The 15,763-nt window shown below is 35.6% G+C and overlaps 1 protein-coding gene across 3 annotated transcripts in view; it reads left to right on the plus strand.

Moving 5' to 3' along the window:
* TLK1 (tousled like kinase 1) overlaps window positions 1-15,763 on the plus strand; it is a 157,209-nt gene that overhangs the window by 31,832 nt on the left and 109,614 nt on the right. Inside the window, exons 1-2 of one of the 3 annotated variants that reach the window (XM_035007794.1) lie at window positions 5,848-6,834; window positions 9,342-9,390. The exons of 1 other annotated variant lie outside the window; for it this stretch is intronic. The gene's annotated coding sequence lies outside the window, so the exon portion shown is untranslated. Of the gene's footprint in view, window positions 1-5,847; window positions 6,835-9,341; window positions 9,391-15,763 lie in introns of those variants that run through there. One more of the 3 variants, XM_035007795.1, reaches the window with a different exon arrangement.

Here is a 15,763-nt window from a genome sequence, read left to right on the forward strand (position 1 = left end):
GCCTTCGGCTCAGGTCATGATCCCAGGGTCCGGGGATCGAGCCCCGCATCGGGCTCCCTGCTCTGCCGGGAGCCTGCTTCTCCCTCTCCCACTCCCTCTGCTTGTGTTCCCTCTCTCTCTGTGTCTCTCTCTGTCAAATAAATAAATAAAATCTTTAAAAAAAAAAATGTAAAAACCATTTTAGTTCATGGATAGTACAAAAACAGGTGGTGCTCCCTATCCCTGGTATAGAGTAACTTTCTATGAGGAAGTTGAATGCTTCAAATTAACCAGTTATTCAAGTAGATAACTCCAGATCTGTTTTATCTTGCAAACTGAAACTGTAATGCCCATTATACAACAGCATTCCATTCCCCTCAGCCCCCAACCCCTGAAAACCACCATTTTATACTATTAATTTGACTACTCTAAGGTGTATCATATAAATGCAGTCATGTATGTTTGTCTTTTTGTGGCTGGCTTATTTCATTTAGCACACTGTCCTCAGTGTTCATCTGTGTTGTAGCATGTGTCAGAATATCCCACCCTTTAAAGGCTGAATAATACTCCATTTAATGTGTATACCACATTTTGTTTATCCATTCATCCATTGATGATTGCCTGGCTTGCTTCCATGCCTTGCCTGTTGTGAATAAGGCTGCTATAAACACGGGTGTGCAAATATCTCTGAGACTCAGCTTTGAGTTCTTGTGGGTATATACCCAGAAGTGAGATTGCTTGGATCATATGGTAATTTTATTTTTAATTTTTTGAGGAACTGCCATACTGTTTTGCACTGCAGCTGTACCATTTTAGTTTCATCCACAGTGCACAAGCATTCCAATTTCTCTACATCCTTGCTAACACTTATATTCTATTTTTTAAATAGTAGCAGTCCTAAGGAGAGTGAAACAATATCTTGTGGGTTTTATATGCGTTTCCTTAATTATTAGTGGTATTGAGCATCTTTTTCTATACATGCTGACCATTTGTGCTATGTCTGGAGAAATGTTTAAGTTCTTTGCCCATGTTAAAATCAGGTTATTTGTTAGTCGACTATATTATTTTTTAAGAATACATTTTTCCTCTCTTGCAGTGTGTTCTACAAGTACAGATAAGTAAATTAACATAATTTACTATTACTTATAAAGGTAATAACTTAGAAGAATGAGGAGCACAGTAAGTGGAAGTTCTGATTTACCAAAAGCCAGTCTAATAGAGAAGCTAAACATGCGTAATTGTTTTCAAAGTGCATGAACAGCAACCTGGGAAGATGAAGTGCATATAATGTGACTAAGAAAGAAATAGGATTGATTTTTATGTGTCCTATAGAATTATTGATTCACACCTTGCTGTATATTGTAATCAAATAGTATGTTAAGCAGTTTAGAGAGTTAGTATGCTCTGTAGTATTTAGACATACATGGTAAGTAGTTCATAAAATTGATTCTGATGTATCCAGCCACGATCATTTCAAGTTTTATTTTATTTTATTTTTAAGATTTTATTTATTTGTTTGACAAAGACACAGCGAGAGAAGGAACACAAGCAGGGGGAGTGGGAGAGGGAGAAGCAGTCCTCTCACGGAGCAAGGATCCGATGCGGGGCTCGGTCCCAGGACCCCAGGATCATGACCTGAGCCGAAGGCAGATGCTTAACGACTGAGCCACCCAGGCGCCCCTCAAGTTGTATTCTTTTACATTATTTGTCTTTCTCCTCATTGATACTGTGAGTTCATAGTGTGAACACTATCTTGTCTTTTAGGCCCAGTGACTTACAATAGAGTTGATTGTATAAGTGATCCACAGTATGGATGAATTTTTAAATATCTAAGTGGTCAGTGAAAACAGTTTTTCCTCATCCTTTGTACTTTTATTTTTTGTATATTGAGCTGGGCTTTCTTTGTACCTATTCTTCCTTCCTGCTACCCTATGCTCTTTGCTAATGATAATTGAACCATTACCCATAAAATAGGTAACTGTGAGCCTTAGTCTTCATTGTTAGATGAATGGATAAGTGAGGCCTGCATGAAGAAACTCACTGTTGTCCCTAAAACACACCAAGTTCATGGTCTTCAAATAGGAACTCATGATCTATCTCCCCAAACCAGTTCCTTTTTTAGTGACTGTTACTACCAATTATCCATGTGTAAACCAGAAACATTTCCCTTTCCTTTACTTTTCAAATTTAGTCTGCTACCAAGTCCTCTTGTTTTTTCATCTCCTAGATACCTTTCTGATCTTATGTGGTACTAGTTCAAGCTAGTGTCTTCTCTTACTGGATCGCTACAGTGGCTGCCTAACTGGTGTCCGTGAATCCACCCCGGAATCTATAATTAGGCAGAAATACAGACGCTGTAACACTTTACAAGTAACAGTACTTAATATTCTACCTGATTGAACTAATTGTTTTTAAAGCTTTATCTATTTATTTATTTATTTATGCGAGAGAGAGAGCGAGAGAGAGAGAGAGAGCACGTGCGTGCGTGGGATAGCGGGGAGGGGCAGAGGAGGAGGGAGAGAGAAACTTAAGCAGACTCCCCGCTGAGCATGGAGCCCAATGCAGGGCTTGATCTCACAACCCTGAGATCAGACCTGAGCCAAAACCAACAGTCTGATGCTTTAATGGACTACACCCCTCAGGCACCCTTAATTTTTTTATATTATGTTGATTTTCTTATTGAGCTTCCTTGGCTTTCTAAATAAGTTCTGTTCATGTTATTAAGTGTCTGTTTTATGCCAGAAGGAGTTGAGGAAACTGAGGCTGAGAGTTACTAAAGCAGTAGAGCTGAAATACAGATTTGGTTGTCTTTTAGACCAAGTTTCTTCAGTTTGAAAATTTGGGGATGCCTGAGAATATCCATTTATTCATTCAAGAAATATTTATTGAGAGTCTTCTATGTGTTGGGCATTCTTTTAGGCATCTTGATATTCAGTGAACAAATAACCCCCCCCCCCCCCGATTCCTGCTCTTTTGGAGTTTATAGTCTAGTGAGAGGAGAAAGGCCATCTCATTGATAAAGCTGCAGACTCAGAATTGCTGTGTCTGCTAGGGAGTTTTAGAATTAAAGCATTTGCCTGTCTTGGCAGGGAAACGAATTATGTGAAATTTAACTTTACTTGGGGTTCTCCATAACCTCAAATAGCAGGGCAATCTCTAGTTTTTACCTAGGGCTATGAACGTGGTGCCTCACTAGTGACCAGATGTTCTCTCAGCCTGTTTTAGAGTGGTCAGGTAGGCTGAATGAGCTTTACATACTGTGTAATGTGTCTCCAGGGCGTACCCCTATGTTCAGAGATTAACTAGAAAGGCTAGTGGGCTCAGCATATAGTTGTACTCATGTTTGATGTATATTGCAGCAACATAGTGAAGATACACAGCTGAATCTTAAGGGGAAAACATAGGCAGAGTCTGGAGGAATCCATACGCAGGCTTCCTTATGCTCTCTCCCTCACAAGAGGGGGTACACAGAGTACATACTCTTCCCCCAGTGAAAATGCAGCAACATGTGTGCAATGTGTCTGTCTGGGGAAGTTCACTAGAGACTCTACATTCAAGGTTTTAATTGGGAGTACCTTATTCCTAGCATATACCAACCACATTGTTTCCACGAACAGTCTAGGCACTGTGAGCCACCCTTATCAGTTAGGGAAGGGTGGGAATTTCCTTGCCACAGGCCTTTCTAAAGACAGCATCCTCACACTTGCTATGTAGACTCATTTCTGCACAGTTACCTTTTGACTCTGGATGGAGATTGCTGAGGTGGATCTGGGAGAGATAAAAAATATGGAAAAATAACATTTTTCCTACCAGGCTTTGGGAGTCATTGTTCTAAGGAAATAATTCTAATTTCAAACAGAGCATTTTAGGTAGAATGATGTTTGTTGCAGCACTGTTTTTAATAGCAAGAAATTAGAAACCACTTGAATTGCCAATGGTAGGGGAATAAATACATTACTGTACATCCATTTAATGGAATGTTAGGTAGTTGTGAAATGTTCATGAAAACATGTCATAATGTGGAAAATTGCTTTGTAAGAACATAAGATACAAAATAGTAATTAGTGTAGAATCTTGACAGTGATGGCTATCAGACAGCTTTCTTAGTTCTGAAATTTGCAAATGCCGTTAAGACAAATTCCCTCACAAAACGTAGGAAAATATAAAAAGTTGTTAACTTTTTGTTATGGGAACATTTTTTAATTTATTGAAGTAGAGTGAATATTGCAGTGAACCTTAACATATCTATCACACAGTTTGATAGTCATCAGTTTTAATACAAAAGTTTAAGTTACTTGTAGGAAACTTAAATCAGTTTTATTAGAACATGGATACTGTATAGAGTAGTAGCATTAATATGCAGTAAACTTACATAAATTACATTTATAATTTATCTGAAGGTTTTTTTTATGGCAAAGAACTGCCACTGGCACTTTCATCATTAACACTGTTAATCAGGTTTATTTGGGGGAAAGATTTTTCAAAAACAAAATAGTTTTTTTGGTGGGGGGTTGGGTTAACTATATGACTTTCAGGATATATGACTACCTATAAGGAAAATCAAACCCAGACTGAGAATTGAATGGGTGGAGGTTATATAAGTTTCTCATTTTAGCAGCACTTCAGCGAATGATTAATTTTATTATGTCATCACTTTTAGGGTCTTTTGCAAATGGTTGAAATTATGAATGTGGAAACATCTTTGAATGCCAGGGGCTACTATAAAAAGTGTAATGTTAATCGAGGAATAAAAAGTATGCAGAAAAATGGGGCGCCTGGGTGACTCAGTCGGTTAAGCATCTGACTCTTGTTTTCTGCTCCGGTCATGATCTCAGGGTGGTGAGAACGATCTGGGAGTCAGACTCTGTGCTCAGCAGGGAGTCTGCTTGAGATTTTCTCCCTATGCCCCACTTCCCCTGATAAATAAATTGGTCTTTAAAAAAGAGTAAACAGAAAAAAGACTGGAAGAAAACTTGAGTGTTGTTGACATTAGTTTATCTTTGTGTAGTAGGACTATGAGTGGGATTTTTAGGCTCTAATTTTTTGCATTTTTGCATTTTACTTTATTGTTGGCAGTTTGGGGTTTATGACCAGTGGTAAAAAGGCGAAGAAGTGAAATTGCTTATTTCTTGTCATTATAAAGATACATGTCCTTTTCTTCATAAGACAAATAACTTGACACTGGGAAATGTTAAGTTAGAAAATTACTATAATTGAAAGAAAACTTGGTATAAGTCAGACTTTTTAAATGTACAGTGTCTGGAAGACTATGAGGGCCAACCTTATAAGGTATAAACTTAATAAGGCTTTGCATTTATCACTCCATTTTGGCAGCTTTGAGATAATACACAAATTAAAAATATATGAGAATGATGTGACCCACAATTTCTTTGAGTTCTGTATTCTGTATTGAATTTCTGTAAAATGGCAGTCATAATCATTTGTAAAGATACTAGAGGACTTATACTCTAGACCATTTGGTCATCAAGTAAATAGTTTGAACCATACGAACCTATTTTATATATTTAAAATGTTTGAATATAACTTCATGTGGTTCAACCTGTTAAAAATCACAATTTCTCATCCTTTGTTAAAGTTGATTTACTTATATATTTTTCTAAAGTTACAAGTTGGTTGGGCGCCTGGGTGGCTCAGTTGGTTAAGCATCTGACTCTTGATTTCAGCTCAGCTCATGATCTCAGGGTTGTGAGATCAAGCCCTGTATTGGGCTCTGCACTGGGCATGGAGCCTGCTTAAGATTCTCTCTCTCTCTTTCCCTCTCTCCCCCTCCTCTTTGATATTGGATCTCACTGCCCCCCTCTAAATACATATATATATGTATATATATATTATATATATATATGTAAATATAAAACTATATATATAAATATTTTAAAAACTAAAGTTACATGTTGGCATTTCTGTTAAGGTTGAAGGTAATAGAAAATATTACTAGAATTTAAAAATTTTGTATCTTGGGTGATTTGGTCTTTGGAAATGTATCTTTCTAGAGGAATGTTATGATCTTAATGGGTTTATGCACTCATTTATATAGTACCTGGCACCTAAACTTTTGGCATTCTCTGGAGTTGTACAGTAATTTAGAGTTGGGAATGATGGTTAAAGACTGTTTTTATTTTCATTGAGCAGCATAATTTATGTTGAACATGTCTGTGTGGGCATTTAGAGCAGGTAGAGTTCCTAAGCAGAGTGGTTTTTTTGTTGGAAATCTTTTGGGTTTATTAATTTAAAAATTTTATTTTTTTCTTCTTTGTTTGAAGATTTAGGCTAGTGAAATTGAAAATGAGTGAACTGGAATGCTCTACTGTTTGTTAATATCCTTTTGTTGCTTTCTGTTCTCACATCACTTACTTGGCATGCAATTTTGGGGAAGTTGCTTATTTTTCTAGGACTCAGTAATAGTAAGTAAAAATTATGGAGGCTATATATTCCAGGAACCTGCTAAGGGCTTGCCAGTGTCATCTCATTGAATTTGGATAAGAATCCTGTGGAGTAGGCTCTGTTATTACCAGGATTTTATGGATGAGGACAGAACTGGGATTCTGGCAGCAGAGCCTATGCTCTTAACCGTAAAGCTATTTTGCTACAATAAGTGTCCACAGAAACCCATTTTAAGAGTCTTTTTAAGATATGATAGAGATGATGTTGGTGAAATAATGCCTGTGTTGAAATCACTGTATAAACATCTAGAATATTTTATCCTTGTTTATTATAATACAGTGTTTCAGATAGTGTTTTGAAAGGTGGATAGTGCTCAACTTGGACTTCTTATGTAGAGTACATGCAACTTCCTTGTCAGAGGTTTGCTTCCCTGCTGCAGATGGACTGTACGAGGTAACTGTTCTGGAGTCCTTCTTTCACCCTGCCCTATTAGGATAGAACAGACCAAAAAGAAGTACTGCAGGGCAGTCAGTCATCACTGTCCTTTTGAAGGTATATCAAAATGATTACCTCTGAGGAGTGGGATTTTGGGAAACGGGAGTATTGGGGCTTTCATTTTTATATTTCTGTATGATTTATTTCAACCAGCATTTATTACATTAATAATGGGGGAAAAGCATGGAACTAAAAAAGATTCTTAAGTAATTAGTACTTAGGTTAGGGATAGGATACCAGTTGACGTCGTAGTAATAAAAAGAAAGTAATAACTAGTCCAGGTTTTACCAAATTCCTATTTTGGACCTTTCTTAGAAAACATTGCTTTTTACATGCATAAGCACATGCGTGTTCATTTTCTCTCTCTGTCACACACACACACACACTCTTACACTCTTCTTTTGGACTGCTCTTTTGGGATAAGGGGTGCTTAGTTGAGTGGATGTCAGTTCTAACAATAGGTAATATGATTTAATCTCTCAGTATCTCAATTTCCTTAAGATGAGAACAGGATGTTAGAGAAGTAGCCTACTATAAAAATACATACATATATGTATGTATGTATACACATATGTACATGTGTGTATATGTGTGTATGTATATGTACATGCATATATGTGTGTATATGTATATATGTGTGTATATGAGAGAAATTGATTCTAAAAATAGCAAATTATTATAAGCTTAAAGAAGGTAGAGGAATAGGAGTTAGTTATATTACTTTGACATTAACAGAAAAAAATAAGGCATTGAAGTATATGCCATTTTACCTACCAGGAAATTCTAACCACAGGGAGAAAGCTAGAAGGGAGCTTATATTATGTACATAATAAATGCCAGTCTTTATTGAGCACTTGTATTGTAGCATACATATATGCTCACATTTATTGAATACTAAGTGACAGGTTTAGTTTAAAACTCTTCATATACACTTACCTTATTCTAACAACTATAAGGTACATACTTTTATTATCCGTTTTATATATAAAGAAGCTGAAACATGGCTAAGGAACTTGGCCATGCTTACACAACTTGCCTATTTCTGTATTTATTTTTGATGAAAGAAAAATTAGCTGTCAGACCTTTTTTATTTATAAGAATAAAATATGAAATTAAATTATTACTAATTCTCTAAGGTCATGACAGGGCAGAGAAGCAAAAACCAAAACTCTGTGCTTTACTCTGATGCAAGCTATTTTTTTATATGAATGATTTGGTCTCAGTATGTCTGAATTCTTTGCTGTAAGGATTATAACAAAAGTGTTTAAAATGACTAAGTATCTTAAAGATAAGGTGAGGTATTAATCTGACTTGGAGTGGTTCTAGATCAGACCTGTCTTTTCTTTACCACAGGCTTATATAACTGATTGTATATACTAGATTCAGGAATCTGGCTTTCTATGCTTACTCTTTTCAGTCATTCTTGATGAAATATTTGGGGTGTGTGTCTGAAAAAGAGGGTAGGTATATAAATATATATATATATATATGTATATATACAATACATACATGTGTAGGTAGATGGATAGATGTGTATAGCTCAGATAGTTTAGTGAAACAGAATAAAGTACAGAAACAGACCCATATTTATGTGGGAATATGATAGATGGCTAGAAAAGTATTTCTGTGGGAAAGGTTGCATTTGTGAGAAATTTTATGACATTTTCCTTTGGAAAAAAAGATAGCTATATACAATTAAATTCTAAATGGATTAAATTTCCAAATGCTAATATTTAAAATCATGAGGGAAAAAATGTGGGAGATCTTTTTTTAGATTCATGGGGGGGGGAAGGTTATGAAAGAAATTGGGCCACTTTTGTGATAGCTCCATTTAACATGTTCATTTAAGTACCAAAAAATTAGGATATTTGGTTTTAAATTGGCAATCAAGCTGTGGAATAAATGTTAGAATGTAATGTAGTCAGCAAAAGTAATAGCTATGTTTGCTAAATATATGATACAAAATGCTGTATTTGAAAATAGATATATTCTATTAACCATGTTAAAATGGATGTTTCAAGACAAGAGTCAAATAATTCTGGAGTGTTGAACAGTGTAGACTTCTTAAATTCTTTTTGTTTCCTATACTTTGAAATGCATTAAAAAACTAATGAAAAGGAGTGATTTAAATGGAATATTTTATCTTGTTGAAATAATTTCTAACTTTATCATGGTATTTGTGTTTTAATCAGAGTTCTTTGCCTTATCAAGTATAATGTGAAAAGTATTAATAGAAGAAAGACCTTAACTGTTCTGTATAAATCAGCTTATCAGATGAAATATAAAAAGTAACAATTAAAATCTGGAATGAGTTAAAATATTTTCAGACTTCAGGAAGTTTTAAATTTAAAAATGTAAGGCAATGGCTTAGTAGCAGTTGAATTTATTAGAAAGGTCTAAGTGAGCAAACTCATTTACTTTTTGGTAACTGGTATTAACCTTTCTGGTATTAACATGCTTTCTAGATATCGTGATTTTGTTTTGACTATCTGCCAAGGAAGATGAAGTCTTAAGGTAATTAAAAAATGATATAATGAAAGATAGATTCCTTGTCATAAAAAGGTGATAAAACTATAAAGTAATGCTGACTAACCAGAGCTAATACTATGTCTAAATACGTGCATCTTTTTTAGACCGGTCACCTTGGGAGGCTAGTTTTATAAAAACTAACATCTATTGAGTGAGTGAGAGAGAGAGAGAGAGAGAGAGAGAGAGAGAGAGAGTGTGTGTGTGTGTGTGTGTGTGTGTGTAAGAGAGGGAGAGAGAAAATGTTTATTAGAAGGGGCCATGACATACTTCTCTAATGGGTAAAACTGTGGCCTTCATTTATGTTTCCCTAAATTTTTTCTTTATAGAATAGGATGTGGCTCAGTTGGTTAAGCGTCTGCCTTCGGTTTGGGTCATGGTCCCAGGGTCCTGGGATCAAGCCCTGTGTTGGGCTCCTTGCTCGGCGGGAAGCCTGCTTCTCCCTCTCCCACTCCCACTGCTTGTGTTCCCTCTCTCGCTGTCTCTCTCTGTCAAATAAATAAATAAAATTAAAAAAAAAAAAAAGAATAGGATGTGATCTCTAATTTGGGTAGTGACATCTCATTATATTTTTTATGTGAAATTTTGGGTTTATAATACATTTTATGGAGCAGTTTAGTAAGAATAGTAGCATAATTGGGAGACGGGTGGTTGTATTTAGAGATGGGTATTCTTTAAGGATGATATGGTCTTTATAGTGGCTTTTATAATTTCTTTTTCCAAAGTATATTGTATAATAAAGAATTTAGTGGATTATAGTGAAATTACATATTCTTCAGAAAATCTCACCTCTTGTAATTAAGGACCAAATTTCTGATAAGTGTCAGAAGTGACAGTTTGATTCCATAAAAAATTAAAATCTTTGAAATGTGTTTGCTACAGCAGGAGTCAGCAAAGTACCTATTTTTGTATGGTTAAAAAATTGAAAGAATAATACTTTATGATATGTGAAATTCAAATTTTAGTGCCCATAAATAAAGTTTTATTGGAACACAGCTGTTTCTGCATTGTAATGGCAGAGCAGAGTAGTTGTGACATTCTTATCCCTTCATACAGCTTTTGGTGCACTACAAATTTCAGTGCTGCTGTTATAACTTGACAGTGTTTTGAGTGCCATGTGTATTGCCAGCCTGCAATATTTGTTTTATTTTTTTATACCAGTGCATATCTATCATGTCAAAACAAGAAAAGAAAAATGGACTCTGAGTGCCATGCTTTTAAGGCACAGTGGAGTGTATATTATTTTGTTGAATTAGCAAAACATTTTTTTATTCAGTGACACTGTAGCTGTTAAAGAAGAATTTATGTTGACATTATTAGACTAAGCATATACCACACTATTCTCAATTCTATTTTCTTAAAGTAACAGTCAATTTAAAATGGAATATCTTATCACAGCATAATTTCTTCATAAAAATAAAAATTGAAAATGAGGCTGCCACCAAAATAAGTTTCCAAGTGGCTCATTTGTTAGCCAAGCAAGGAAAGCCATTTACTGCTGGTGAGTTAATTAAATTGTATTTGATTGCAGCAAAAAAAATGTGTCCACAAAAAATAAACTTGTTTTAGACTATAAATTTTTTGGCAAGAACAGTTGATTTAAGAGTTAAGGACCTTTGAAGCAACATCAGTAGTCAATTAAAAAACAAGGCAAGTAATTTATAGTGGTTTTCCTTGGCTCTTGCTGAGTTGACAGATGTTATTGATACTATTCAGTTGTCGTTTATTCAAGGTGTCAATGCCAGATTTGAAGTGGCAGAACAATTAAACTCTATGAATCGTCTGTAGAGAACAACTACACACAAGAATATCTTCAAAGTTGAGAAAACACTAAGTACAATCTGAAGTGAAATCTGATAAGATGTGTTAAAACTGATGGTGGTAAAAATATGTGTGGAACAGAAAAAGACTTAGTTGGATAACTTTACAAAGCTTATAAAAATGTGAGGTGTTCAAAGCTATGGTTATTTGTTGTGTTATTCATCAGTAGGTACTTTGCAGAAAATATTTGAATTTATCATGTGTTACTGAATCAGTATTGTCAGTGGTGGTCTTCATTTGCTCTCATGGTTTTAATTAGCATCAGCTGCGTGAATTTTTGTTGGCCATAGAAGCTGGATATCTTGACTGGCTTTAGTAGTAAAATTGTTTTACAATTTTTTGAGCTTAGGACTGATAATGAAATTTTTCTGAATGAAGCAGGATGGCCTTCAACCACTATTGTCAAATACTGATTGGCTTTGGAAATTAGCTTTTTCTGAAGATTTAGAAATATTTTTGAATGAATCTAACATAAAATTATGAGGCAAAATAGTGCTTACATGTGAACTTTAGCTGCAGTTAAGTCATTTCAGTGACAACTGATGTTTGAATCACAAGTAACATCCAGCTGCTTTACACATTTCTTCTGTCAAAGTGAGATCTTCATTCCCATATGAATTTGCATGAATATATTTTCCACCATCAAACTACAGTTCCAGCAACAATTTTCAGACATTGATGCAAGTGCAAAGAAAGTTTCCATATCTCAAAATCCATTTAATTATGCACTTGAGGAACTTCTACCTAACTTCCAATTGGAAGTGATTATTCTGCAGTGTAGTGACATATTGAAAAGCAAATATCAAAAGAATCTAAGAGACTTCTATAGCTGCCTTCAAAGTAATGAATATACTCATTAAAATCATGTACTTGTGGGTCAATACCAGTATTTAGCAGTACCTATCTGTCAGAAAAGACATTTCAAAGATAAATACATAAAAGCTGATCAACATAATCAGTTGAATATTTGCAAGATTTTGATGATAGGAAACTAAAATTAAGTGTTACCCCAATTCCATTTTTTAATTAGCAGACTTATATTTTATAATATTATAAAATATACTTATTATATCTTGAATTTTGTCAACAGAAAGTTTATAGGAAGTTTTTCTCTCTCATTATGTAAGTATCTATATGTTTTTGTCCTTGGCCTGCAAAGACTGAAATACAATTGGGCCCTTTTCAGGAAAAGTTTGAGGACCCAGATTCTATAGCAGTGCTTCTCAGACATGAATGCACGTAATAATTGCCTGAAGATCTTATTAAAATGCAGATTCTGATTTGCTAGGTCTAGGGGTAGGACCCAAGATTTTGCATTTCTTACAAGCATCTGAGGTGATAACAGATGCTGCTGGTCAATGGACTGCATTTTGGGAGGCAGGCTCTAGTATTCAAGGTTCCATTTTTATTTAGACAAGTATCCTAGGGCCGCCGGGATGGCTCAGTCAGTTAAGTGTCTGCCTTCAGCTCAGTTCATGATCTCAGGGTCCTGGGATCGAGCCCCATGTTGAGTTCCCTGCTCAGTGGGGAGCCTACTTCTCCCTCTTCCTCTGCCTGCCACTCCCCCCCCCCCCCCCCGGCTTGTGCTGTCTCTCTCTCTAATAGACAAATAAAATCTTTAAAAAAAATAGACAAGTATGCTAATATTTGTTAAGCATCTCTTATTTGCCAAGAATTATACCAGGGGTTCTTGCATACATTGCTATTAAAAAGTTGTAAAAACTTGTTAGAAGGTGTTAGAGGTTGGGACTCGTAGGAGTTTTGGTTAGAAACCAATTGTTTGTTTTTCCTCTATCGTTTAGCTTCCTCTAGGACCTCATGGGGGAGGGTTGAAGTCCTAGAGGAAGCTGTATATCTAAGAAACAAAAACAGGGTTAAACAAAATACTACATTATTAGTTGGTTCAGGTCAAAGTGGGGACTTAGGTCCTCATCTTCTCTGCTAAATTTCAGTGGGCCATCCCATCAACCAGTTACCAAGCCAAAGAGTAGAAATAGTATATAGCACATAAATGTTTTATAAATATTTTCTGTCTCTTGTTTTTCATTTTTACAACCATGTCTTTTGAACTAGCAAAGTTAAAATTTTGATGAAGTTCAATTTAATTATTTTTTAAAAATTGTTTGTAAGCATTGTGGTAAAGTGTACATAATACAACATTTACCATTTTAACTATTTTTAGGTGTACAGTTCAGTGCCATTAAGTATATTCACATTATTGTACTATCATCACCACCATCCATCTCCAGAACTTTTGTATCTTCCCCATTGAAACTCTGTACCCATTAAACACTAACTTCTCATTCCACCATGCCCCTCTGTCTCTGTCAGCCATCATCTACTTTCTGTCTCTGAATTTGACTATTAGGAATCTCATATAAGTGGAATTGTACAATTTTTGTCCTTTTGTGTTTGGCTTATTTCACACTTAGCATAATGTCTTCAAAGTTCATCTATATTGTAACCTGTGTCAAAATTTCCTTTGTTTTTAATGTTGAGTAATATTCCATTTTATGCATAGACCACATTTTGTTAATCCATTCATTCATCGATGGACACTTAGGTTGCTTCTACCTTTTGGCTGTTGTGAATAATGCTGGTATGAACATGGTGTATAAAGATCTATTCTAGTCCTTGCTTTCATTTCTGTTGGGTATATACTCAGAAGTGGACTTTCTGGATCATATGTAATTCTATGTTTAATTTTTTAAGGAACTGCCATATGGTCTTCCCCAATGGTTGCACCAGTTTACATTCCCACTAGCCATGCACAAAGGTTCAAATTTCTCCACATCCTTACGAACACTTACTATTTTTGGTTCTATTATAGTAGCCATCCTAATGGGTGTGAAGTGGCATGTCATTGTGGGTTTTGATTTGCATTTCCCTAATGATTGATATTGAACCTCTTTTCATTTAAGTATTGGCCAGTTACATATTTTTGGAGAAATGTCTGTTCATGTCCTCTGCCCATCTATTTTTTAAAGATTTTTTAAGTTTAGTTTTATTTTAGAGAGACAGCAGGTGGAGGGGCAGAGGGAGAGGGAGAGAGATAATCTCAAGCAGACTCTGTGCTGAGTGCAGAGCCAAACACGGGGCGCAGAGCCCAATATGGGGTTCAATCCTATGACCCTGAGATGATGACCTGAGCCGAAATCAAGAGTCAGATGGACACTCAACTGACTGTGCCACCCCCTCCCATTTTTTTAAAAGATTTTATTTATTTATTTATTTGTTTGTTTGTTTGTTTGTTTATTTGACAGAGCGAGAGAGCACAAGCAGGGGGAGCAGCAGAGGGAGGGGAGAGGGAGAAGCAGGCTTCCTGCTGAGCAGGGAGCCCAATGTGGGACTCAATCCCAGGACCCCGAGATCATGACCTGAGCCAAAGGCAGACGCTTAACTGACTGAGCCACCCAGGTCCTTCTCCCCCGCCCACGTTTTAAATTGGGTTGTTTGAGGTTTTTTTGTTGAATTGTAGGATTTATTTATGTATTCTGCACGGGATCTTGCATTTTTTTCCCAGTTTGATATCTAAGAAATCATTGCCAACTCCTCCAAGATCATGATGCTTTACCCTATGTTTTCTTCTAAGAGTCCTATAGTTTTAGGTCTATACATGCAAATGCAAGATCCCTTGGATGTCAGGAAGGAATGGGATCAAAAGCAAAAATTGAAGCCTTCAGCTTTTTAAAGGTAGTTACCTCTTTGAGATGGAAGAAAGAGGAGTGGGCAGAAAATATATATTCAGTTATAGATATATGGAAGTAAACATGGCAGGATGACCATTATCCATTCAGTCCTCTGTCCAGATAACAATGAAAGGTAATGAAAGCAATTTTAAAAGATAAAATCTATAGGAATAACTGTTAAACTTTAAGATAGAGGAGTGTCAGAGTATGTGGAAGGGGTCTAGTTAGTTTAGTTTGAAAGTGTCCACATGTGATTTGGGATTGCTCCTTATTCCTTTCGAGAACCACTCATTTATGTCAGTTCTAAGGTTTTTTATCAGTAGAGAGTTGGCAGACATGAAAAAAAGTTTAAAATTGAACTTTAGCTAGAATTTGTGGTGCTTTAGTCTGCATAGTAGCAATTACATGAGGATGCTAATTTTTCCCCTTTAATTCTCCAGTGATTGGAGTGATTCTCCAGTGATTGGAGTGATTCTCCAGTGATAGCTGTTACCTCAGTGATCTGTTTGATATATGCATATTTTTCATTCACCTGATAGAAACTGAAAACTATCAAACGTACCAAAAATCTTTGGGATGTGACAGTCATAAAAAAATCTTTCCCAGTTTAAAATATAGTCAGATAAGGTATAAATAAACAAAATAACTACTAATGTCACTTAGTGTCAGAATTCTGCATAAGCTAAGATTATACTGTGAGAGTAGTGTTTTTCAAACTGTGGATCCATGGTCCATTAATGGCACATGAAATCAATTAAATAGCTCACAACCAGTGTTTTTCTTTTCTGATGGACAAAATAGACTAGAAAATATTGGCGTGCACTGCATGCAGTAAGAAGTATTTGTGGAAT

This window comes from Mirounga leonina, unplaced genomic scaffold (genome assembly GCF_011800145.1).
Source record: "Mirounga leonina isolate KUSES-001 unplaced genomic scaffold, KU_Mleo_1.0 Mir_151, whole genome shotgun sequence".
Taxonomy (NCBI): Eukaryota; Metazoa; Chordata; class Mammalia; order Carnivora; family Phocidae; genus Mirounga; species Mirounga leonina.